The sequence below is a fragment of the Chiloscyllium plagiosum genome, unplaced genomic scaffold (assembly GCF_037043375.1).
Source record: "Chiloscyllium plagiosum isolate Xiang-an unplaced genomic scaffold, Cpla_swu_hap1 HiC_scaffold_3, whole genome shotgun sequence".
NCBI classification, from domain to species: domain Eukaryota; kingdom Metazoa; phylum Chordata; class Chondrichthyes; order Orectolobiformes; family Hemiscylliidae; genus Chiloscyllium; species Chiloscyllium plagiosum.
The window spans coordinates 101,591,009-101,603,558 of NW_028270141.1; the positions used below are offsets into that span (position 1 = coordinate 101,591,009).

General features: G+C 39.6%; 1 long non-coding RNA gene across 1 annotated transcript in view; it reads right to left on the reverse strand.

The window, feature by feature from the left end:
* LOC122547689 (uncharacterized) overlaps positions 1 to 10,617 on the reverse strand; it is a 68,021-nt gene extending 57,404 nt beyond the window's left edge. The window contains exons 1-2 of the long non-coding RNA XR_006311067.2: positions 10,549 to 10,617; positions 6,836 to 6,943 (exon numbers count right to left, since the gene is read on the reverse strand). This is a non-coding gene — a long non-coding RNA (uncharacterized LOC122547689). The remainder of the gene's footprint in view (positions 1 to 6,835; positions 6,944 to 10,548) is intronic.
* Between the last annotated feature and the right edge of the window lie 1,933 nt (positions 10,618 to 12,550).

Here is a 12,550-nt window from a genome sequence, read left to right on the forward strand (position 1 = left end):
AATGTAAATATTTTTGCAATTTTGCACATTATTTACGTCATTGCGATAAAGCGTAAGCCTCATTAAAGAACACTCCGGCACACCTTGTATTACCTGAGCTACGTTCTGTACAAACCTCAACTCCTGTGCTCACCTTTTTAAAAGAACATGAAAATCTTCCTTCCCAATAACTGAATGTTCTTGGCAATATGCCTGGTAATAACAGAATGCGTCAGTGTAAAAAGCTATAGAATCAAGAGTTAATGAAAATCAAGGTGGTGCATTAATTTTCCTTAACTGTATTCAAAACAAAGAAAAAAGTTAATGATCACATTGTAGTGTTAAATAGCATAATATTAATTGCCCATGGAATGCTCTTACTGGAGTTAAAATTGATGGTTCATTAATAATGTTGACTATGAAGGATAAATTCTACTTTTTTCAGGTGTTGAGTTTGAGAAAAGTTTTATGGTTTAACCAATAGAAAATGTTGTCTGATTTTAAGAATAGAAATAATTAAACGCAGACGAAACTGTGAAGAAATATGGAGAAATATGAGGTGATGCATTTTGATAGAAAGAACAGTGACAGACAATATAAGATCAGGGTTTCAATCTAAGGGGGTCATAGGAGCAGACCTAAGTGTATATGTGAACAGATCTTTGAAAGGCAGAGCAGGAAGAGAGTGCAGTAACAAGGCATACACTTCATTAAGAGCAACCCATAGAACAAGAGAAAGTAGGTGATGTTGAAATTGTATAAGAACAAAGAGCAAAGAAAATTTACAGCCCAGGAACAGGCCCTTCGGTCCTCAAAGCCTGAGCCGATCCAAATGTACTGTCTAAACCTGTTGGTCAATTCGTAAGCATTTGTATCCCTCTGTTCCCCACCTACTCATGCATTTGTCCTGACGCATGTTAAATGAATCTACTTGCCTGCCTCAACCAGCTCTGCTGGCAACGCGTTCCAAACGCGTGTGAAGTACTTGCCTTGTGTATCCCCTTAAACTTTCCACCTCTCACCTTGAAAGCGTGACCTCTCATTATTGAATCCTTCACCCTGGGAAAAAGCTTGTCTCTATCCACCTTGTCTATAACCTTCATGATTTTGTAAACCTCAATCAGGTCCCCCCTCAATCTCCTTTTTTCTAATGAAAATAAACCTAACCTACTCAACCTTCCTTCATAGCTAGCACCTTCCATATCAGGCAACATCCTCGTAAACCTTCTCTGCACCCTCTCCAAAGTGTCCACATCGTTTTGGTAATGTGGCGACCAGAACTGTACACACTATTCTAAATGTGGCTGAACCAATGTCTTGTACAATGTTAACATGACTTGCCAGCTCTTATCCTCAATACCCCGTCCAATGAAGGCAAGTATACTACATGCCTTCTTGACCACTCTATCCACCTGTGCAGCAACCTTCAGGGTACAATAGACCTGCACTCCCAGATCTCTCTGCCCATCAACTTTTCCCAAGGCTCTTCCGTTCATTGTATAATTCACTCTAGAATTAGACTTGCTTAAATGCATCACCTCACATTTGTCTGGATTGAAATCTATCTACCACTTTTCCACCCAACTCTCCAGTCAATCTATATCCTCCTGTATTCTCTGACAGTCCCTTATGCTTTCTGCTACTCCACCAATCTTCGTGTCATCTGTAAACTTGCTGATCATACCAACAGTGCCCTCTTCCAGATCATTTATGTATATTACAAATAACAGTGGCCCCAACACTGGCCCCTGTGGAACACCACTGGTCACCTTTCTCCATTTCGAGAAACTCCCTTCAACTACTATTCTCTGTCTCCTGTTGCTCAATCAGTTCTTTATCCACCTAGCTAGAACACCCTGCACACCATGTGACTTCACTTTCTCCATTAGTCTACCATGGGGACCCTTATCAAACACCTTACTAAAGTCCATGTATATGACATCAACAGCCCTTCCTTCATCTATCAACTTGGTCACTTCCTCGAAGAACTCTATTAAGTTGGTAAGGCACAATCTCCCCCACACAAAACCATGTTGCCTATCACTGATAAGCCCATTCTTTTCTAAATATAAATAGATCCTATCACTCAGTACCTTCTCCAGCAACTTACCCACCACCAACGTCAGGCTCACTGCTCTGTAGTTATCCGGAATATCCCTACTACCCTTCTTGTACAGGGAGACCACATGAGCAACCTTCCAGGCCTCTGGCACCTCACCTGTGTTTAAGGATGCCACAAAGATATCTGTCAGGGCCCCAGCTATTTCCTCTCTCACCTCCCTCAGCAACCTGGGATAGATCCCATCCGGTCCTGGGGATTGATCCACCTTAATAACCTCTAGCACATCCAACACATCTTCATTACTTATGTCAACGTGCTCCAGACTAATCAAACTTCTATCTCTAATCTCAACATTCATCATGTTCCGCTCCTCAGTGAACACTGATGCAAAGTAATCATTCAGAACCTCACCCATTCTCTCAGGTTTGACATACAGCCTTCCTTCATTATCCTTTAGTGGACCAATCCTTTCTCTAGTTACCCACTTGCTTCTTATATAAGAATAAAATGCTTTGGGATTCTCCTTAATTCTGCTTGCTAAAGCTATTTCATGACCCCTTTTAGCCTGCTTGATTCCTCGTTTAAGACTTGTCCTACTCTTCTGATATTCTTCCAGGGTCCATTCTGTTCTTAGCAGTGTAGACCTTATGTACGCTTCCCTTTTCCCCTTTACTAGTTGTACAATTTCTCCTGTCATCCATAGAACGTGAATCTTGTCCTTCCTATCCTTTGCCTTCAACGGGACCTGCCTATCCTGCACTATTTTTAACCTACCTTTGAAAGCCTCCCACATCTCAAATGTGGACTTCCCTTCAAATAGCTGTGTCCAATCCACATTTCCGAGCTCCTGCCTAATTTTGATATAATTGGCCTTGCCCCAGTTTAGTACTCTTCTCTTAGGACCACTCTCTTCTTTATCTATGAGTTTTCTAAAACTTACAGAATTGTGGTCACTGTTCCCAAAGACATCCCCCACCACAACTTCTACCACCTGTCCTGGCTCGTTCCACAGTACTAGGTTCAATATGGCCCCTTGCCTCATCGGACTACTGACATACTGCTCTAGAAAACTCTCCTGGATGCTTCTTACAAATTCTATCCCATCCAGACCTTTGATGTTAAGTGTATCCCAGTAAATATTGGGAAAATTAATATCTCCCATCACCACTACCCTTTGCCTCTACATCTTTCCATGAGATACTTGTTAGACCTCAGCAGGAACATTGTGTACAACTGTGGGCTCGATATTAAAGGAAGGATGCGAATGTATTGCAGAGAGTGCAGAAGAGATTTACAAGAATGGTTCCAGGATGATAAACTTCAATTACACAGATAAATTGAAGAAGTTGGGACTGATCTCCTTGGAGAGAAGAAAGCTGAAAGGAGATCTGAAGGAGGTTTTATAAATGATGAGCTGGCTGGATACAGTAGATAGTGAGAATCTGTTCCCACTTGTAAAATGAACAGAAGAGTCATAGATTAAAAGTGATTTGCAAAAGAAGGAACATTTTTTAAACTCAGTGAGTAGTTAGGGTATGGATTGTACTGCCTAGAAGTGTAATGGAGGCACTTTCAATTGAGGGCATTGGACAATTATTTAGATAAAAATAATGTTTAAGTGTATGGGGAAAAGGTAGGAGATTAGCACTAGGAAATGGTGGTCATTTAACAAGACAGTTCTGGTACAAGCAGCCAGATTGTTTTCTGTGCTGTGCTGTAATACTTCTGTTTTTCTCATTGACAGTTATATAATGCAAATTGAGTTGAAGGGCTGTTGTGATGCAGTGGTAGTGTCCTCAGCTCTGAGCAAAGCGGCCTGAGTTCAAGCCCCACCTGCTCCACAGCTATGTAATAACATCGCTAAACAGGTTGATCAGAAAATAACTGCATGCCTGAATAGATCGCAAAACTAAGTGTTTGCTAGAAGAATATGCTGGGATACCATTCATTCCTGAATTTCCAGGATCAAATTGATGATGTAACCCATTTTATACTTAAGACAGTTTTACCACAACTGAAGCCCTGAAAAGGAATGAATTAAACTTAGTTCAATGCAAATCATTCCATGCATGCTTGCAAACATTATGTACAATGTGCATATATTCCAGCAATGGAAAGAATAGCAGGTCTGGCAATATCATCCGAAAAGATTTATAAATTCTGAAATTTTATTTGATTTATTATTATCACTTGTATTGAGACAGTGAAAAAAGAATTTGATTTAGGTCCTAACTGTTCTTCCTCCATTCCTGATGTTTATTCAATAGTTCCTTGGTATTAACAGATCTTAGTCATAGTCACAGCCATAGAGTCATACAGCACAGAAGACGTCCTTTGGCCCATTGAGCCTGGGACAAACTATCCACATATTTCTACTTTCCTGCACATGGCGTATAACCTTGAATATTATGATATTTCAGGCGCTCATCCAGCTATTTTTCAAAGGTTGTGAGGTTTTCAACTTCAACTATCTTTCCTGGCAGTATATTCCAGATTCGCACCAGCCTCTGGGTGAAAAAGGTTTTCCTAAAATCCCCTCTAAACCGCCTGCCATTCACCTTAAAGTTATGCCCCTCATTATTGTCCCTTCAACTAAGGGAAAAAACTGCTTCCTATCCACCCTGACATGCCCTCATAATCTTACATGCCTCAATAGCATTTAACTTAGTATGTTTGAACACCAGACATTGCTATTAGTTTCAGAGAATTGTGATGGTGAAGGCAATAATTTTCCCTATTTCAAGCACAAAGTTAAGTCTGTACATAAGATATTTAACACATGTTTGCTTGCATCAGATATATAGTATCGAAACAGGCCATTAAGCCTTTTCAGTCCAGGCTAGCAATAATGCTCCAATTGAGCCTCCACACACTTTTTAAAAATCATTTAACCTTTATTCTCTTCTTCCTCATGCACTTAGCTCCTTAAATTGTCTTCCTAGGTGCATCTTTATCATTTGTCTGAGTAGTGAGTTCCACATTAACACTACTTTAATATGAAGAGCCTATATGAAAGTCTGCAAACAGACACAGCCCAGAAATGTGGCACGCTGGTTATTTAAATCTGGAAACATGGTCATTTATGTGGTGAGGACAGCCTCAGCTGAAATGATTGTTAAAGACTGTGAAGATTCAATTTGTGCTTAGCATAGCTAATTTTAAAATTGCCTGCAAAATCACTTTGTCAGCTGATGTAGCCTACTTTGTCCTGATACTGAAAATTTTTGCAAACTTTACCCCAGTGGCCTGTAGTGTTGGAGGTAATATATTAGCATGGATAGCAGATTGGCTAATTAACAGAAGACAGAGAGTTGGGATAAGGGAGCATTTCCAGGCTGGAAACCTGTAACCATTGGTGTGCTACAGGGATCATTGCTAGGGCTACGGTTATTCACAATGTATATTAATGACTTGGCTGAGGAAAGTTAATGTATTACAAACAGGTTTGTGGATAACACAAAAATAGATGGAAAGGCATGTGCTGAGGATGACGCAAGTGTATAGATAGTTTTAGTGAGTGGACAAAAATTTGGCAGATGGAATATAGTGCAGAAAAATGTGAAGTTATGTATTTAGTGGAAGAATGGTTGGACTGAACATTGTGTACATATAGAAAGACGACAGAAAGCTGCAGAACAGAATGGTTTGGGTGTTCATGTGTATGAATATCAAGAAGCTAGCGTACAAATTCAGCAGTTAATAGAAATGGGAGTGGGACCGTTGGCTTTTATTTCAAAGAGAATAGAGTATAAATTAATGAGGTCTTGCTAAAACTGTACCAAGTACTAGACACAGGGTGAAAGTGAGGACTGCAGATGCTGGAGATTAGAGTCGAGAGTGTTGTGCTGGAAAAGCACAGCAACATCCAAGGAGCAGGAGAATTGACGTTTCAGGCAAAAGTCCTTTATCAGGAATGACAAGTACTAGACACCTCATATCCTGTGAACAGTTTGATCCCTTCATATGGGAAAGATATATTGGCATAAGAAGCAGCCCAGAGAAGGTTTTCACGGTGGATTCTGAATATGGAGGGATTTTATTATCAGGAGAGTTGAGTATGTTAGGTTTGTACTCATTGGAATTTGAAAAGTCCAAAAAATGGGTGAAGATTCTTAAAAGATTCTTAAGGGACGTGGCAGGGTAGATGAGGAAATGTTTTTCCCTTTATGGGACAGAGTAATATCAGAAAACATAAATTGCAGAATAAGGGATTTTACATTTAAAACCGAGATGAGGAGGAATTTATTCTTTCAGAGAGTGGTCAATCTGTGGAACTTTCTACTGTAAAAGCCTTTTCAGGCTGGATCATTAAGGATATTCAAGGCTACGATAGACGGATTTTTAATCGGTAAGGAATCAAGAGTTTTGGAGAAAAGTGGAGTTAAAGAAAATAGGGTCAGCTACGATCACATTAAATGGAGCAGACTCAATAGTCTGAATGGCTGGCCTTTGCTGCTACATCTTCTGATCTTAAGGAGCATAGTTTTGATCATTTCCTAGCTAACTGACTTAAAATATTGATAAAGAATCCAAATCCCTTTCTTCCCTGAGGTCCAGGGAATAGGATCCCAGGATCAATTATCCTGCCTAGCTAAGGAAAACTGATGCCAGGTGTTGTACCAATTCCCAACTCCTAGCTCTGACCAACAAATGCAGCAATAATTAGAGATTAAACCTGCGACTTTTCTGGTTTGTGTGCTAATAAATAAAATGCTTAATTTAACTGTCATAAATCGATTCAAGCAGTGAGTATTAGTAAATTCTGACCAGTCAGTATAGATATTTATATTTTACCTTAATCCTCTTTGTGCATTTTCCTCTCTATGAGGCTCTAGACTCTACACAGTCCCTGTCAGATGGATGGATTTGGTCTGGAGTCGCTTTTGCCACACTGTAATGTGTCTGTAATGGATAACACTGAAATTCAAAGCACTGTTGTGAGAAAAATGGAAACTTAGAATATGTGTAATCATCCAAATGTGGTAATATGATTTATAGCATATATATTAAAAGTCTCAAGAAGCCACTAGTTCAGCCTAAATTTGTTGGAAAGGGCGATGGCTTAAATGAACTCCTTATTGAATTTCTCCTTTCTCCCTACATTTTTCTTTAGTGATGTCATCATAAAAATTAAACTCACAATTCAAGTTGCACAGTTGCTGTGTTATAGTGCTGGTTAGGTGCATCTTGTTCCAATGTCAGGACTTCTGCCTTTAAATTGTTGAATAAAATCATGACATGTCTCCTGACAGTTCAGTCTGGGGTGTGACTGTCAGAAGTGCATTGACAATAATGGGTTATAACCAGGTTTCTATTCTCTCCTCCTGTTCTCCAGGGTTGTTGAGGAGTTATTAATTGTTATCAATGCTCAGGGTGCCTGGCTTGCCCCATTTTAATCATATGTCTTACTGCTGATGGATAATCCAGGAGCTTCTTTTAACCCCGTTATATTAGCAATTACTTCTGCTTTGCTCATACTGCTCATATCAAAGCAAGAGAAATTTACATTAATGCAACACATTTAATGCCATAAAATGTCCCCTGGCACTCACCGAAGCATTATCAGACAAACTGATTGTTAGAATAAATCTCCCTCCTGTAATGAGCATTCAACCTGGTTTGAAGATGGCAAGCAATTGTTAAGTCAACGTTAAATGTTTCTCGGGATAAACTAACTGCAAAGGTCACCAGTCTGATTCTTGTCGTTCAGAGGGGAGAGGAATCTTTTGCATCGCAGGCGGTGGTTATTAAAAATCACCAACATCGGTCCAGAAGTATCTGTCTCATCTTGCAAAGTGCCACTCCAGTTGTCAAATAGGTTGCAAGTAATTTCAAAACCTCATTCAATTGTTCATTTAGTTTTGAAAGCAGACATTATGAAACCTGCTGAAATGGACACTTGATCTGATTAAAAGATTTTTCAATGATTATGGAAACCCCAGATCATGTGTCATTGAGTGTTTGTCTTCAGAGATTATTATGTGAAGAATATTATGTGAAAGATGATTCCAGGATCATTGATAGCGATTAAGAAACTGTAACAGATTTTTTAAACGTCTACTGCGTGATTAACTTGATTATTTTTGTCAAATTAAAGCTTAACTTATGGAACTTTCATGATCTGAGAATCTTAATCTACATACTATAAATCACAGCATGACATATTTTAAATGACCCAAGCTCTGATGGACCCATTTTATTAGTCAAAGTTGAGACAGATTGTATGTCTGTCATGATTAACAATCCAGTTCCAGTTGGAAAATTGTGTGTTTAGATTCAGTGTTATTTGCAGAGTCAGGACAAGGACACGTGGAAGATGTCATCAGCAGCGCTCACCTTGATCTGCCAAACAGCTCAAAGGGACCTCATCTTGCAAGATTTTGCAAAGATTTCAGATGGTACAGGAATGTTTGTGTGTATATAATCTATCCATGGTCTAGTGGCATGCTGGAGACTTCACAATGCAGCTTTTAACTGCTGAGAATTCCATTCAGATATGCCGATGGTTTAATGGGAGGAATTCTTGGGGTAGTCCCATTCACGGACCCTGAGATATTGGGAGGTGGGAAACATGCCTTTTCCCTTGTCCGACAAGACGTTTTTGAAAAGGATAAATGGTGAGTTTCTGGCCCCATTGTTTTTTCACATGAGTTTGAGTACAGCTCTTACAACACTCAAGAAGCTTAAACACTATCCAGGACAACACAATCCATTTGATTGGCACACCATCGACTACCTTAAATATTTCTACTCTCCATTAATAATGGACACTGGTGACAGCCTGCATCAACTACAAGATACACCTTCAACAACAAGTTCTGAGCACACAACTTCTGCCACCTAGAAGGACAAGGGTAACAAATATGTGGGAACATGATCACCTCCATGCTACCCACCTTTCAAACTTGCAAACTTGGAAACTTCTGTTCCTTCATTGCTGCTGGGTCAAAATCTGAAAACAACCTTCCAAATAGCATTTTGGATCTATTTACGTCAAATGAACTATAGCGGTTCAAGAAGGCAACACATTAGCACCTGCTCCAGGGTAATTAGGAATGGCAATAAATCATGGTCCAGTCAGTGATGCCCAAATCTTCTGAATTAATTTTAAAAAAACAAGCATACCTATCTCCCTGATAAAGAAATGAAGTGTACCCCCTGTCATTTTGAGACAGACAAACTGCATCTTGGTCCAATCTGGACTCTCTGGCATTCTAATTTTCCTTTCAAATCCATATTACAGTTTGTGATGCCAAACCACACATGGGTGAAGACAGCTTATACAGTGATATCCAAATAATCCACAATTGTTTATTTGTTGATGAAACGTGTGCATTGCCATCAAGGCAAGCAGTTATAATCCAATTCTAATTGCTCTTGAAAATGGGTGGCTTTCATTTCAGAGGGCAGTTCAGAGTCAACCACATTGCTGTCACATCTGGAACCATGTGTAGGCCGAAATAGGTAAACATAGCAAATTCCCTTCTCTGAAGAACATCAGTGAACCAGATGGGAATTTGCAACAGTTGGGGATAATTGCCGTGGTCACCATTACTGGAGACTAGTTATCAATTCCAGATTTATTTATTGAACATAAGTTCTATCAGTTACCACAATAAGATTTAAACCCATGTACCCAGAAAGTTAGCCTGGCCCTCTGCATTAATATTTCAATGACATTACAACAACATTACTGCCTCCCGATTTCACCGATGTAACAGACTTACTAATCATTCATCTCGTCATCTGTAGGATAATATCAATATCTGTCTTCACCATAACAGCAAATATGCTTCAAGCTATTGTGAAATGACAAGAGATGTAATAAGGTGTAAGCGAAATGCAAAACTTTAAAAATATTAGAATTAAGAAACAGGAGGAGGCCATTGATCCTTTTTCACCCATTCCACCATCTAATTAGATCACTGGTGACTGATTGTAATTCTTAATTAGTCAGAGTCATACATCACAGAAGAGGCCCTTTGGCCCATTGGGTCTGTGCCAACCTGTCAATAATATTCTCACTTTCCAGCACTTGGCCCATTGCCTTGAATGGTATGACATTTCAAGAGTTCATCCAGATGTTTTTTTGAAAAGGTTGTGAGATTTCCTGCTTCTACTAACCTCACAGGCAAGGCATTCCGGATTCTTACCATCCTCTGGGTGAAAAATGTTTTCTTCAATTTCCTTCTAACCTTCTTCCCCTTCACCTTAAAATTAAATCTCCCTCATATATATCTGTATTTATAACCAAGTCATTTAGGCTCTGTAACGAATACCTTTATCTTCCAAAACCTGATCCATTACTCTAATCTCAAATTCTTTTTTGAAAGACAGGATCAGATTTCCATTATCCTTGATGAGAGAAAAAATGTTTCCTGACCTCACCCTTGAGGTGTTGGTTTGTGTTTCATCTTTCCTGATTTTCAACATGCCCTGCCAGATGATTTAGCACCATTTATGCCATCAGCTTCTTTAAACATCTAAATCACCTTAATGTTCCCTACCTGCTTGCAAGAGGCTAAATGTGCTTGTGAAATCCCCAGAGCTCTTCTGCAAGCCAATGTCGCTGTGTGGTACTGACAGGAGTTCTATGTGGTAATCGTGGTTTGGTGATTACAAATAAGTAACAAAACCTACTGTACTGGAGAAGTGGGAGGAGATTCAAGGAATTGTTCTGTGGTGCAGAATGGAGTGAGTAACCCAGTTTGTCAGAACTGTAAGATTAGTTGAAGGATTTTCTGGATGAGGTAAGGACAGGAAATGAAATTGGAGCCTGAATGTTGTATGTGAAACATACTGCATGGGTTGTATGCAATACTTATCCAAAATTCCATGAATCTTTGTAAAAGAGGTGGGCAGTTGTCTGACTCATGCTGAAGTTTATTAGTTTGTCTTTTTCGAAATGTATAATCGAGCACCTCATATAACAGCTATTTGCTTTGTTTCACTTTGTTCATACACAGAATAATACCAAAAGTTTCTGGGTAATGGAACGGTGAGGGATTTAAAAGAATCACAGGATGCTTACAGCACAGAAGGAGGATATTCAGCCCATCATGTCTATGCTAGTTTTGCTCAAAGTGCTAGTTGTCTCAGTGACCCAACTACCCCTAATCCTGGGTTCATTTTTTGAAATAACTCCACAGAGGCTGGTATCCTGTCACACTACATGTGGAGAGACCTTGACACTGATCCAGCTCCTTCACAGCCTGAATGGAACCTCTGACACTCCTGTTTATATCTGTCAGCCAGGGCTCCCTGATTGGATAAGGTTAACGGCCAGAATCCAAGGGAACTCATATTCTATGAGGTCCACCTGGCTCACCTTGTTACAATCACTGCAATTTTCTTTTTAATTCACATTCAAAGGATACAATCGAATTGACCTCCTCCATATTGTGAGATAGTGCATATTAGACCTTAACCACTCTCTGCGTTGAAGTGATTTCTTCCGTGTCAACATTGGTACTTCTGACAAAAAATTTTTTTAGCTTCTGTTCCTTTTATCAATGGCAACAGTTTCTCACTGTTCACTCTGTCTAAACCCCTCTTGAGATGGATAACTATATTAAATATCTTCTAAATCTTCTCCACAGTTTCCTTACACGATCTCTACCACCTGCATCCTTCTTTAAGTGATTTGGAGATGCCGGTGTTGGATTGGGATGGATAAAGTTAAAAATTATACAACACCAGGTTATAGTCCAACAGGTTTAATTGGAAGCACACTAGCTTTTGGAGCATCGCACCTTCATCAGGCGATGGTGGAGGCCACAATTATAAGGCACAGAATTTATAGCAAAAGTTTACAGTGTGATGTAACTGAAATTATACATTGAAAAATACCTTGATTGTCTGTAGAGTCTTTCATCTGTTCAAATACCACGCTAGTTTCACTTCTTTCATGTGTAAATCACAAAACTTCTTTTTAAAAGTTGCATTCTTGGGTTAGCTGTAACAATGGGTGATAGCTAGACAATATGTTGAAGGTGTTAGCCCCCTGTGTTCTCTGTCTATGCCATAATGTTTAGATTGATTCAAAGCTAAAAAGTGAGATAACGGAGTTTTACATGAATTCATGCATTGTTTGAGCAAAGTACAATGTAACTCTGCAAGCACAAATTCACCCCAGAAAATATATGTATATATGTGCATGTGGGTCTTTGTCTGTGTGTGTGTACATGTATGTGTCTGAGTTGGGGGGTTTTGAGTGTGAGAGAGAGTGTATACATGTGTGTATGTGAGTGTGGAGTATCTTAAGTCTGTGAGGGGGTGCATGTTTGAGTGTGGGAGTGTGTGTGTGTCTGGGGTGGGGGGTTGTGAGTGTCTGTGAAAGAGAGTGTATGTGTGTGTGCGTGAGTGTAGAGTGGTCTGAGTCTCTGAGAGGATGCATGTGTGAGTGTGGGAGTGTGTGTGTCTGTAAGAGTATGTGTGAGTGTCTGTGTGCGTGTCTGTGTATATATGTGTCCGTATGTGTTTGTGTGTGTGTGTGTAGGAGTGTCTGTG